Source organism: Mirounga leonina, unplaced genomic scaffold (assembly GCF_011800145.1).
Source record: "Mirounga leonina isolate KUSES-001 unplaced genomic scaffold, KU_Mleo_1.0 Mir_125, whole genome shotgun sequence".
Classification (NCBI taxonomy): domain Eukaryota; kingdom Metazoa; phylum Chordata; class Mammalia; order Carnivora; family Phocidae; genus Mirounga; species Mirounga leonina.
In genome coordinates, this window is record NW_023270305.1 from 26,312,900 (window position 1) to 26,324,689 (window position 11,790).

Sequence of the window (11,790 nt, forward strand, 5' to 3'; positions counted from 1 at the left end):
ATTTTAGAATACAGGTCTCCAGGATAAGTACAGTGAAACTCACCAATCTCTATTTCTGATCTCTCAAATGTGCAATTCCTTGACATTTTGTCCTTGACATCCAGAACTGGAGAATGAGCTTGATTTAACTTGAGGAACTTGAGTTGTTGAAGCCTAAAAACTATAAAATCTACATCATCCTGTATAGTTGGAACATAAGACGTGCTTATCACCCTATCAAATTTTATTTTAGTGTTAGTAGTCAGTATGAACCACTTCCTCCAAATTAGAAACATTTCACTGATTTTATAAAAGCATCTGGACTAAGATTTGGCATCTAAACATGTTCATATTTCCCACCCCAGTACTCAGCTCTAGCATCTTCAAGATGCCAATGCTATACACAGAACAAAACCCTTCAGATACCTCTCGACTTCCCCCACTTTCCCAGGATTCAACCAGTGAAACAGAACAGTAGGAGATATATAATATATTAGACAGTTATTGCAAAAAATTGGCTCACACAATTGTGGGTGCTGTCTGGGCAAGTGTGAAACCCACAGGTCAGGCCATCAAGAAAGACAGACTGGAACTCTCAGGAAAGAGAGAAGTTACTGTCCACAGGCAAATTTTTTCTTATTAGGGAAGACTCAGCTCTTAAGGTCTTTCAGCTGTTTGAGTCAGATCCACACAAATTATCTAGGATAATCTCCCTTACTTAAAGTCAAGTGATTATAGCCTTTAATCACATCGACTGAATACCTTCACAGCAATACCTAGATTAGTGTTTGAATAACTGGTAAAGACCATCACACCCTCCTCCACAAACTCTTAGGCAGTTAGGTAGAGGGGTCACCCTCTGCCCTGGATTTTTATCCCTGTTAACAAATACTGATAATACAAACAGACTACAGCTATTAGAAGTCCTGATCTTCACCTTCTCAGAGTGTTATGTAAGAGGGTTTCAAGAACCTGTCATTGCACACGTCACTTTTCACTTTTTTATCTTCTCATATATGCTTTAGTCTCCATGACTAAGATGATTGTGTAGTAAGTACCCAGTTTAATACTATCCCAACTGAGACCTATGACACAGGAAAGAAAACTCCATGTCCTATGGAGTAATTTTCTCAACTGTTATTTCAAGGAGGAAACAGGAGAGCACAGCAAAGGTGTGACATGGTTTCAATCCAGCAAACTGGTTTGACTTTCCTGGAGGCAAAGGCCATCAAGAGTCATGCAGGTTCTCTGACCTCCTCTTTTCCCCTCTTCTTTTGTCATTTATCACAGCAAAAACACACCCATTTTTATCTTGTACCTGCTATCCCTAGGGCTCTTAGTCTGCTTTCCTCACAGAATCCCAGCATTTTTAGCCAAAATTGTTGCATCCTGGGGCAAAGGAACAGAACCCTTAAACAATGACAATTTTACTCTAAATAAAAATTTGCCATGACAAAGGTTCAGTGGTTGAGTTAGAATTTCAGGGTTGAGGAAGAAAAGAGGAGAGGCTTTTAAAAAATATTAACAAGGGCGTTAAAGTAGTGAAGTTTATCTTCAAAGACAGGCTTGGGTCTAATTTGTTTCCTTTATTAATTATATGACCTTTGAAAAGTCTCAACCTTCTTATGTTTCAGCTTTCTTGCCTATAAATAAGGGGAAGAGACTGACTTCTCTTACAGTTCTATTTTTCTTTGATCCTATGGACATAAAGCAGCATAACATGGAGAAGAGCTGACCAGAAAAAGTATAGAAGAGTAACTTGAAGTATAAAGTAGAATGAAATGCTCAGTCTGGAAGGAAGGAAGGAAAGGGAGAAGGAAGGAAGGAAGGAAGGAGAAGGAAAAGAATAAAGAATGAGAGAAGAAAAAGATGGGGTACAAAGGTAAAGTATAAGAACATACAGGTACATACAAGGAGAGAAAGGTGGGAACTGTGGCAAACTGGAGAGTTCATGGCCCCTTACAAAAAGTAGCTACTATTCATCTCTATCCAACTGCTGGTGTGGGAAATACAGATCTAATGGTGCCAGGTTTTAGAATTTTTCCAAAAAGCCATAAATTTGGATTCTTATCTGACAACTCCTAATTTTTAAATGTGGACAAACTAGTTCAATTTTTAAAGAACAGTATGCAAAACAAACACAATATATAATAATTTTTAAGTAAAAACTATTGCAAAATAATGCATTAACAACAAAATATCAAAAATTGCTTTTTTATACATTTTAAACAGCTTTATTGAAGTATAATTTACATACCATAAAACTTATCTCTTTTATTTATTTATAATTTTTTAAATTTTAATTCCAGTATAGTCAACATATTAGTTATATTAGTTTCAGCTGTACAATATAGTGATTCAACAATTCTATACATTACCCAGTGCTCATCCCAATAAGTGTACTCTTAATCCTCTTCACCTATTTCACCCATCCCCCCACCCGAACCCTCTGGGAACCATCCATTTGTTCTCTCTAGTTAAGAGGCTGTTTTTTGGTTTGTCTCTCTTTTTCCTTTGTCCATTTGTTTTGTTTCTCAAATTCCATACATGAGTGAAATCATGTGGTATTTGTCTTTCTCTGGCTGACTTATTTCGCTTAGCATTATACCTTCTAGGTCCATCCATGTTCTTGCAAATGGCAAGATTTCATTCTTTTTTATGCTGAGTAATATTCCATTGTGTATATCTACCACGTCTTCTTTCTCCATTCCTCTATGGATGGATACTTGGGTTGCTTCCATAATTTGACTATTGAAAATAATGCTGCAACAAACATAGGGGTGCCTATATCTTTTTGAATTCGTGTTTTTGTATTCTTTGGATAAAAACCCAGTAGTGGAATTACTGGATCATATAGTGATACTATTTTTAATTTTTTGAGGAACGTCCATACTGTTTTCCACATTGACTGTGCCAGAAACTATCAAAAATTTCAATAAAGACAGGCTCTGACCCTGCATTTGCACAATTCACATCCCTGGCCTCACCCCAATCCTGGCTCTGTACCCTTGATAGCCTCTGGGTTAAAGACTTACAACAGGGAGCCCGGTATCACCATAAATGCAAATAGAAAAGAGGAAAAAAAGCAGGATTGGCAGTGGAGATAATGAATTCAACAGCAGGCATTTTATCTGAGGTGCTATGTGGGCATCTAGATGAAGGAGACTCTAAGCATTTGAGAATAAGGAAGTGATATCAGCAAGTGGAAAAATTAATACTTGGTGTCTGTTATATGCTGGACAGTCTACATATATTACCTCATCTACCAACAGTTGTCAAGATGACTCTTTAATTATAAGGTTTAATCTCCATTTAAGATATTTTTTAATGGATATTAAGGTCACAGCCCCAAGATCATACAAGTAGCCAATAACACAAATGAGCCTGTCTGAATTCCAGATCTGTCTGACGCCAAAACCCATCCTTGCCAACAAATTGTGCTGCCACGAGAAAGACACATACAATTGCATGTCATCAATAAACCTTGAGATTGGATGAGATTGCCAGAGAGTGTAAATGACCCTTGCTGTTCATCAAGGCTGTGTTAGTATCCTAGTGACCCTCTCAGGGATGGGGGGGGGGAGCCTTCCCTCTTGCTACTCTCAGGACTGGAGCTGTTCTTTGGACTGGAGCCTTTCCATCCACTAAGAAATTTCCCCTGCAGCCTTCTGGTCTGCAAGTATTATAGCCTCTGAATTCTAAGCTCTACTCACATGTAAAGACCCCTGGCTCTCTTCCATATTTACTCACACCACTGCAGCTTTGTTAAAAACTACAACCTGTTTCCACACTCTTTGGAACCTTGTGACTTGACCACCAGTTTCTCTTAGGACTTGCATATGAGTCCCTACATTTTGGCAACATTTAGTTTCAGGTCATAACTCTTACCAAATGTTCTGTTAATCAGGGCAAACCTAGCCATGTCTCAAGATAGGACATCCCCAAATTTCTGGTTCAGCCTTACTTCCCTAGCATTTCTTACATAGGTGATTGACTAAAGAAATGAATTGTTTGTTTCTCAAATAAGTTTTATATCTTCCTTCTCCACTCATTTCTTACAGCCATGTCTTTCCCTTAGACCATCATATTCCCTCCACTACTCCAGTATGAATCTTATCCATACTTCTAAGAGTAGCTTATATTTTACTGCCTCGCAAAATGTTCTTTCACCAGCCCAGTCTGAATCAATCACTCTATCTATGAACTATGACAGTGTTGATTCATTGGACACTCATGTGCCATTTTTAATCAACAACACATCAATCGTATCTACCTAACTAGAAGGAAAGGGGCCAATGTTTTATGCTTTGTACTTTGTACAAAACTTCACACACATTGTAGGGGCTCTGATAAATAGCCACTGAATGATGTGTTTCTAAAGCATGGAAACCTGAAGTTTTAGTCCTGTATATTCCTGACTGCCCTTAATTTCTCTCACTGGCCTCTTATTTCTAAAATAGGGATAGCATTATATGAAATTTCAGGGGTATTATGAAGAAGAATATAATGAGGATATTTTAAAAATATCTACTGATATATTTTCCTTTTTGATCTCTTTCCTAGCAATCCTTAATCATTTTCTGCCCCAGTTAGGAGAGGGCAAATCCACCTAAGAAAATAGAAGGATCTGACTGAAAGAAGTCCCAATGAAATAAGAGGAGAAAGAATAAAGCCCTTTTGACCAAGGGAAAAGAAACCAAATAGAGAGAGAAAGGGAAAAGAGCTTATTCACGAGTGTCCTCCCATCTCCTGCTTTGTTCCCAAAGTACCCTCAGCACCAGGGCCAAATCTAAGGAAAAGTGGTAGGAAGAGCCCAAAAATGCCAGAGAAACCAAAAGCAGGTTTGTGCCATCATTCCCATCTGGGACTCTAGAAGGAGACCACCTTGAAGAAGGCCGTGCATTAATATAAAGCAAATAAAGCAGAGTCGGGATGCTGTGTTTTGGCCTATGTCAGGTATGGAGAGGGCGCAGAACTCCCAGCAGGTCCCAGAGAAGATGTAAAGAGTAGCTGAGGGTTCCAGCTGGTGAGCTCACTAATAAGATTCTTGCAGGAAGAAGACAAGGGATTCTGTAATAGAATATTTATAGGAGAGACCATCTAAGAAAATGAGCAAATTGGAGTCTCAGCCAGAATCAAAGAAAGTACTACCAGCAAGACCTGAAGACAAGAAAGGGTCCACCATTGCATCTTGACCGTGCCAAAGAAAAAAACCAAGAATCACACCAGACATGGACCATCATGAGCAATGAAAGAGAGCAATCACACCAACTTTGTTGTCCAGAGACCATTAAGATACACAAATCAGGTGCCTGGGTGACTCAGATGGTTAAGCATCTGCCTTCAGCTCAGGTCATGATCCCAGGGCCCTGGGATTGAGACCCACGTCTGGCTCCTGGCTCAGAGGGGAGCCTGCTTCTCCCTCTGCCTCTGCCTCTCCCCTGCTCATGCTCTCTCTTTCTCTGTATCTCTCTGTCTCAAGTGAATAAATAAAATCTCTAAAAAAAAAAAAAAAAGATAAACACCTCAATGGAAGAACAACAAATGTGCATGGGGCTCTCATTTAACACCATGTGGGAATTGGTTCTTCTCCATTTCCCAAGATAAGAACAGAAAAGTCTTGAACTATTTGTCAATCTCCTCTAAAAAATTAGTTTTGACTAGGGAATAATGGAATTACTTTAATTGACAAATTAAGTTTCCCTCTCCCTTTGTGAGATGAAGGGCTTGAGGGCAAATGACAACAGTGATAACATAAAGAAAGATAGATAGTTTTCTTTACACATTTGAATTATGATGGGCCCGTCTTGACATATATCTCCCCTCACAATAAATTTACAATGAATATTTTGTATTAACTTAAGAAAGCAACTTATGCTACAAAACTAAGGACAGTGCATCACTAGATGTGCTTTAATCTCTTATTTTCCTGACTGCCTTAAAGTAGGTTAAGAAAAAAATCTTCCCCAAGTAAGAAAAGAAGAAAAATCATTATGACACAAGACTTAACTGAAATTCTGCCCTATTAGATTTTGCTAAGAAGAGAGAAGTGCCAGACGAGGGGATTTCAGGGATGAGTTATTATATTTGCAAACTGGTATAATGAAAATTACCTAGGCAGTACCATGAATTTAAATGAACTGTGTGATTTTTTTCTTAAGTTTTAATATAAAATAATTGTTCATTTCTTCCAAGAAATAGTTAAGGTTGCTGATTCTTTTGCATAAATCAATATGCTCTGAACAATAAAGCTAATAGCCCAGTAAAGCCACCCAGGCGTCCCTAAAATGTAGCTATGTAGCTGTTTCCAGGGCTTTATTCCAGGGGCTAAACAGCAGTTTCTATTTCTAGTCAACTGCTGTCTTTATCAAATTACTTCCTTGACTCAGGGACAGCTTTTTAAGACATCTTCTAAGGGAAAACTTTAATTTCTCATCTTTGTTCTTTAAGAATATAGTTTTTAAAGTAGTAGGGTTGACTACTGTTATATTTTTGAGGGTTTTTGATAATATTAAAAACAATTATGTATGTGTAAAACTAGTACAAAACATAGTGACTTTGTTATTCATCATAGAAACATGCACGGTCTTAATAATTTCACTAAGAAAATGTTATCATATTTCATAGTTATCTAAGGTGTTAAGTTCTTTTTTTTTTTAAGATTTTATTTATTTATTTGACAGAGAGAGACATAGCAAGAGAGGGAACACAAGCAGGGGGAGTGAGAGAGGGAGAAGCAGGGAGCCTGATGCAGGGCTGGATCCCAGGACCCTGGGATCATGACCTGAGCCGACGGCAGACACTTAACAACTGAGCCACCCAGGCGCCCCTAAAGTGTTAAGTTCTAATATAAGCAAACAAAAGTATTTTAGTCCAATGACAAATAATTTGTTTTTAACCTTGTGTTCTTAGTTATGTAGCCTTTCCAAAAAAGAGATCCAAAGAAACAAATATAAGAAAGCACAATCAAAGAAAAAGCTTCTACTGAGAATGGGGTTAACAGTCTCAGAATTTTAGAATATTATGTTAAATATATCTTATTAGATATAAGATGGTAATGCTAATAGATGTTCACCCCTCAGCTTTCTCTGTGCAACAAAATCACAAAATGTGTTCTTAATGAATAAAGCACACTGGTTATGTTTATCTGACATGAAAATGGCTTAAAACATTACATGGAGTGGCGCCTGGGTGGCTCAGTCGTTAAGTAACTGCCTTCGGCTCAGGTCGTGATCCCAGGCTCCTGGGATCGAGCCCCACATGGGGCTCCCTGCTCGGCAGGAAGCCTGCTTCTCCCTCTCCCACTCCCCCTGCTTGTGTTCCCTCTCTCGCTGTGTCTCTCTCTTGTCAAATAAATAAATAAAATCTTTAAAAAAAACTATTATGTGGAAAGTTTTAACTAATAATCCAAAAACACTTTAATCAAAAAAATATTTTATATCTAATTAAAGTACATTGTTGCTTATTCTTATTGTAACTCTTTAAAAAGTTAGAACAAATTGATCATTATGAATTCTGATGCCACAGTAATTTAATGTCCTATAAAATTTAAACCAGATTTGTTTTCTGTTCTGTATATAAGCAAAATGAATTAGATGAACTCCATGATTCCCAAGATTATCTGCTGGCTTACCTAAGATTTTCATGCTAGAATTCAGTCCTAAGGCATATCATTTATCTCAAAAATTTCTTAAAATACAGAGCAATTGTGGCAGACACACAGATTGTATGAGCTCAGAGTAACCTGAGACTGGAACTGTCCCTCTGGCATTTTCCCATTCTAAATATGGAGTGGCTTGATAATCCCTTTGGTTTCTAAATTGACTGAGGATGGTCTGAAAGAGAACTGATTTAATTCCTACCCACTGGTATAGCCTCGGAGCAGTCCCTTAGGGAGAGCATCAGTCCAAACCCAGACCCCAGGACATTCTGATCCATCTCCAAATCTGTCTAGGAATCCCAAGACACTTACAGGGAAGTTACCAAAGCCCAGCTCCAACAGGGTATGACTAATTATTTTTTAACAATTTAAGAAGGGGTATATGTGTTTGTACACATACACATACACACATACATACAACTTAAGGATAAGTTGTCCACTATGAGTATTCAATTTTTTATTTGTAGAATGAAAGGAACACACTGATGATCTCTAACCCTTTGCCGGTTTAAAAATTCTATGATTCCTCAAATTAGATCCCTTTCTCCCCATCTCCCTTTAAAATGGTGATGGATGAGACATAAAATTTTTCAGTAAGAAGAGAGTACTAAAAGTTTGCGTAAAAAGCTAAAAATCTAAAAGGTGTATTATAAAGAAAAAAGTTTATATTAGGCATAGAGTTTAAAGGAATAAATAACATTAGTTGTTAAAATGGAAAAAAATCATTGTGAACGCAAGGCCTTAGGGACAATTTTTTTTTGCATTTCTGTCATTAAAAGTAACCCAACTCAAAATGTTTGCTCATCAACATTCATGCACACCTCCTTGAAGCAAAAAGACAAGGAAACTTGGAAGATAACCAATTCCAAGTAAACTCTCATGAAGGAAATGCAACACCTTGTTGTGGTTAAAAAGCAGGAACATTTTCAAAACATATGTGATATTGGGTGACTAAAGAGACATCAGCTGAGAATTTTTGGCAGTTCTGCACTGGAGAATTCAGAAAAGATGGGGTTCCAATAGGATACAAAGGGAGCACCTTCCACAGGGTCATAAAGGATTTCATGATTCAGAGTGGGGATTTTGTTAATGGAGATGGTACTGGAGTTGCCAGTATTTACCGGAGGACATTTGCAGATGAAAAATTTTAAACTAAGACACTCAGCTCCAGGCCTGCTTTCCATGGCAAACAGTGGTCCCAGTACAAACAGCTCCCAGTTCTTCATCACCTGCTCTAAATGTGATTGGCTGGATGGGAAGCACATAGTGTTTGGAAAAATCACTGATGGACTTCTAGTGATGCAAAAGATGGAGAATGTTCTCACAGGCCCCAACAATAAGCCCAAGCTGCCTATGGTGATCTCACAGTGTGGGGAGATGTAGTCCAGAGCAAGACTGATCAGGCCTTCTCTTGCTCTGGGTGACGATCTTGAGTAAAATAATCCAGATTGGCCCCTGTGTTTGCTTCCCTGCCTGCTTCAGCCCTTTTTGATCAAGAGACCTTGGAAATGTCACAGATTCAGAACCCAAGATTTTCTGTTTAAGTTTGCAATTGTAAATAAAGATTTGTTTTGTTTTGGAAAAAAAAAAGAGGGCACGTACTGAATGGAGCACTGGGTGTTATACGTAAGCAATGAATCATGGAACACTACATCAAAAACTAATGATGTAACGTATGGTGATTAACATAACATAATAAAACAAAAAAATAATAATAAATAAATAAATAAATAAATAAATAAATAAATAAATAAAAATAAAGCAACATCTTACCGGAACTATCATTGGCTAATCTGCAACCATCCAAAAGTGAAGAATAGTCAATTGACCAAACCGAATAATTAAATGCCCATTATGTTATTTTTTTTAAGAAAATTAACATAAAACTACACAAGAAAAGTGATCCTAGCAGAATAGAATCACTTTGTATTAATTGTAATACTAAGCGATATGTTAATATATGTGAGTATTCTGTTTATTAATTATATAATACATGCAGATGTACTGTCCTCATCCTGTGTAAACAGGGTAGATACAAGGAATTGGAGTAAGTCATACTGTCCCATTAATGGCAGAAACTACTCCAAGAGCAAGAAAGATTCACCACTAGTGGGCATTTCCAATAACCAGGTAAAGAGTTGATCCAAAGTTACTCAATATTGCTGGTCATGTACAGCATAGCAACTGTATTCCAAGATGATAAATTAGCCAAATATCCTAAAAAAGAGATGTTTTTATGCAAGCTTCATCCCTTGTCCCCTGGGAGATGAAAACTTGATGGCCTTACTAATTAAAATAAGGCGTTAATATATGTATTAAGTATAATTTTCCAGTAATACTTACAAAGGAGGTCAAAATATAACAATTTCAGAACAATGTATATAACATTGTCTAAATGGAACTTAAAGAACATAATACCATTTGGAGAAAAACATCAAGTTCCAAACAACTAGAGCCTACAAAAAAGGGATATATTGAGTTTTTTAAAGCCCCATTGATATAGCAGCTACATTCCTACTAAAAAAGGGCTGAGCCCACAGCATGTCATCTCAGATCGGGGAAATTGCAATTGGACTCTAATAGCTAAAAATTCAATATCCCAATAAAAAAGCAGTTGCTTGGTAATTCAAAAACCTATAACCTTGGAAAGTTCAAGGTAGGATTTCTAACCCTAGGAAGGAAGATATGACAATAATAGTATGTTCCAAGCTAATAAAGCAGTAAACTGAACTTCATAGAATCAATACCTCTGTAATTCATTTAATAAGTCTTATAAGAATTTTGGCAGTGTTTGTGCCTTTTTCCTGATCTTTAAGGTATTCAAAGCTGTTTTTAAAATATGACCTTTAAGCTCTTAATTTTAGATAGGAGAATTTGATTAAATAGTTTTGTAATCCATGTTTTTGTCTCTGTAAAATTTTAACTTGATAAAGGTATAAGTTTTAATGTGTATATAATGTCTAAAAGTTTAGAGCTGTGTAGTCCAACATGATACCCACTAGCTACATGTGCTATTTAAATGTAAACAAATTAAAATTAAATACAATTAAAAATTCAGTTGTTTGATCACACTAGCCACATTTAAAGTGCTCAGTAGCCATAGGGCTGATGGCTAGCATATCTGACAGCACAGATATTGAAGTATTAGCTTATTTTTAGATGTGTTACTTCGGATATGGACTGACCAACTATATTTATATAAAAGGCTCAAAAATACAGAGTGGTTCACTCAGCTCAGTCAATCAAGAAGTTCCTTTCTTTCTTATCTAACAATCTAGAATTGGTGGGTGGTCTCAGCATAGGATTGGTAGGTAGAAAGGCAAGTTTAGCCCATGAGGTCTCCAAAAACCCAAGTCCTTCTTTCCTATTTTGTTGTCCCTTAGGGTGCTACCCTATTCTGCAGGACTGGAACCGCACGTCTTTATCTGCATGTTCCAGTGTCAGAAGAGGAAGAAGAGAAAATGAAGGGTAAGATACTTCTTTTACAGAGAATTTGACAGAATGTTGCACACATTACTTCCATTCACACTTTGTAGCCCACATCTGGTTATTATGGAGGCTGGAAAGGTGGTCAAGTTGTGTGGCTATATGCCCGTCTACAGCTTGGGCCACGGCAGTGTTATTTCTAAAAGAGATAGGAGAATGGTTATTGGAGAACCACTCTTCCACAAGGGAATACTGTTTAATGGATTGATGGTGGGGAGGGGGGCATGTGGAGATTAAACAACATTTAAACAGTAGAAGATGTTCTCCTCACTCAACAGTCTGTAGGAAGTAAAACTCCAATCAATAGCCATTCCACTGGTTATATAAATTCTACTACTAATACATTTTGTTCTAGATGAAGTAATGTAAACCAGTAATAGAAAACTTACAGTTTCATTTAAAAACTCACTAAAAAGAAAGTTTTACTGTCTTGGCTATTATAAAATAAATATTAGCATTCACTTTTAATTCAATTTCTTTATAGGGAAAAAATTCTTTAAAGAATGATGCTACCTATAAAATCTGTAAAACAATGTACTCAAGTCAACAATGCATAATTATTAGGTCATAGAACACTCCAGCCAAAAACAATAGTTAAGCTACATATATAAATAAATTTAACAATATGACAGGCATGTTTTATAGATTAAACTTAAGTTAAAAAG

General features: G+C 36.9%; 1 pseudogene; it reads left to right on the top strand.

Annotated features, from left to right (window-relative positions):
• The window catches only part of LOC118007521, a 30,083-nt pseudogene extending 21,011 nt beyond the window's left edge, over nt 1-9,072 (top strand).
• The last annotated feature ends 2,718 nt before the right edge of the window (nt 9,073-11,790 follow it).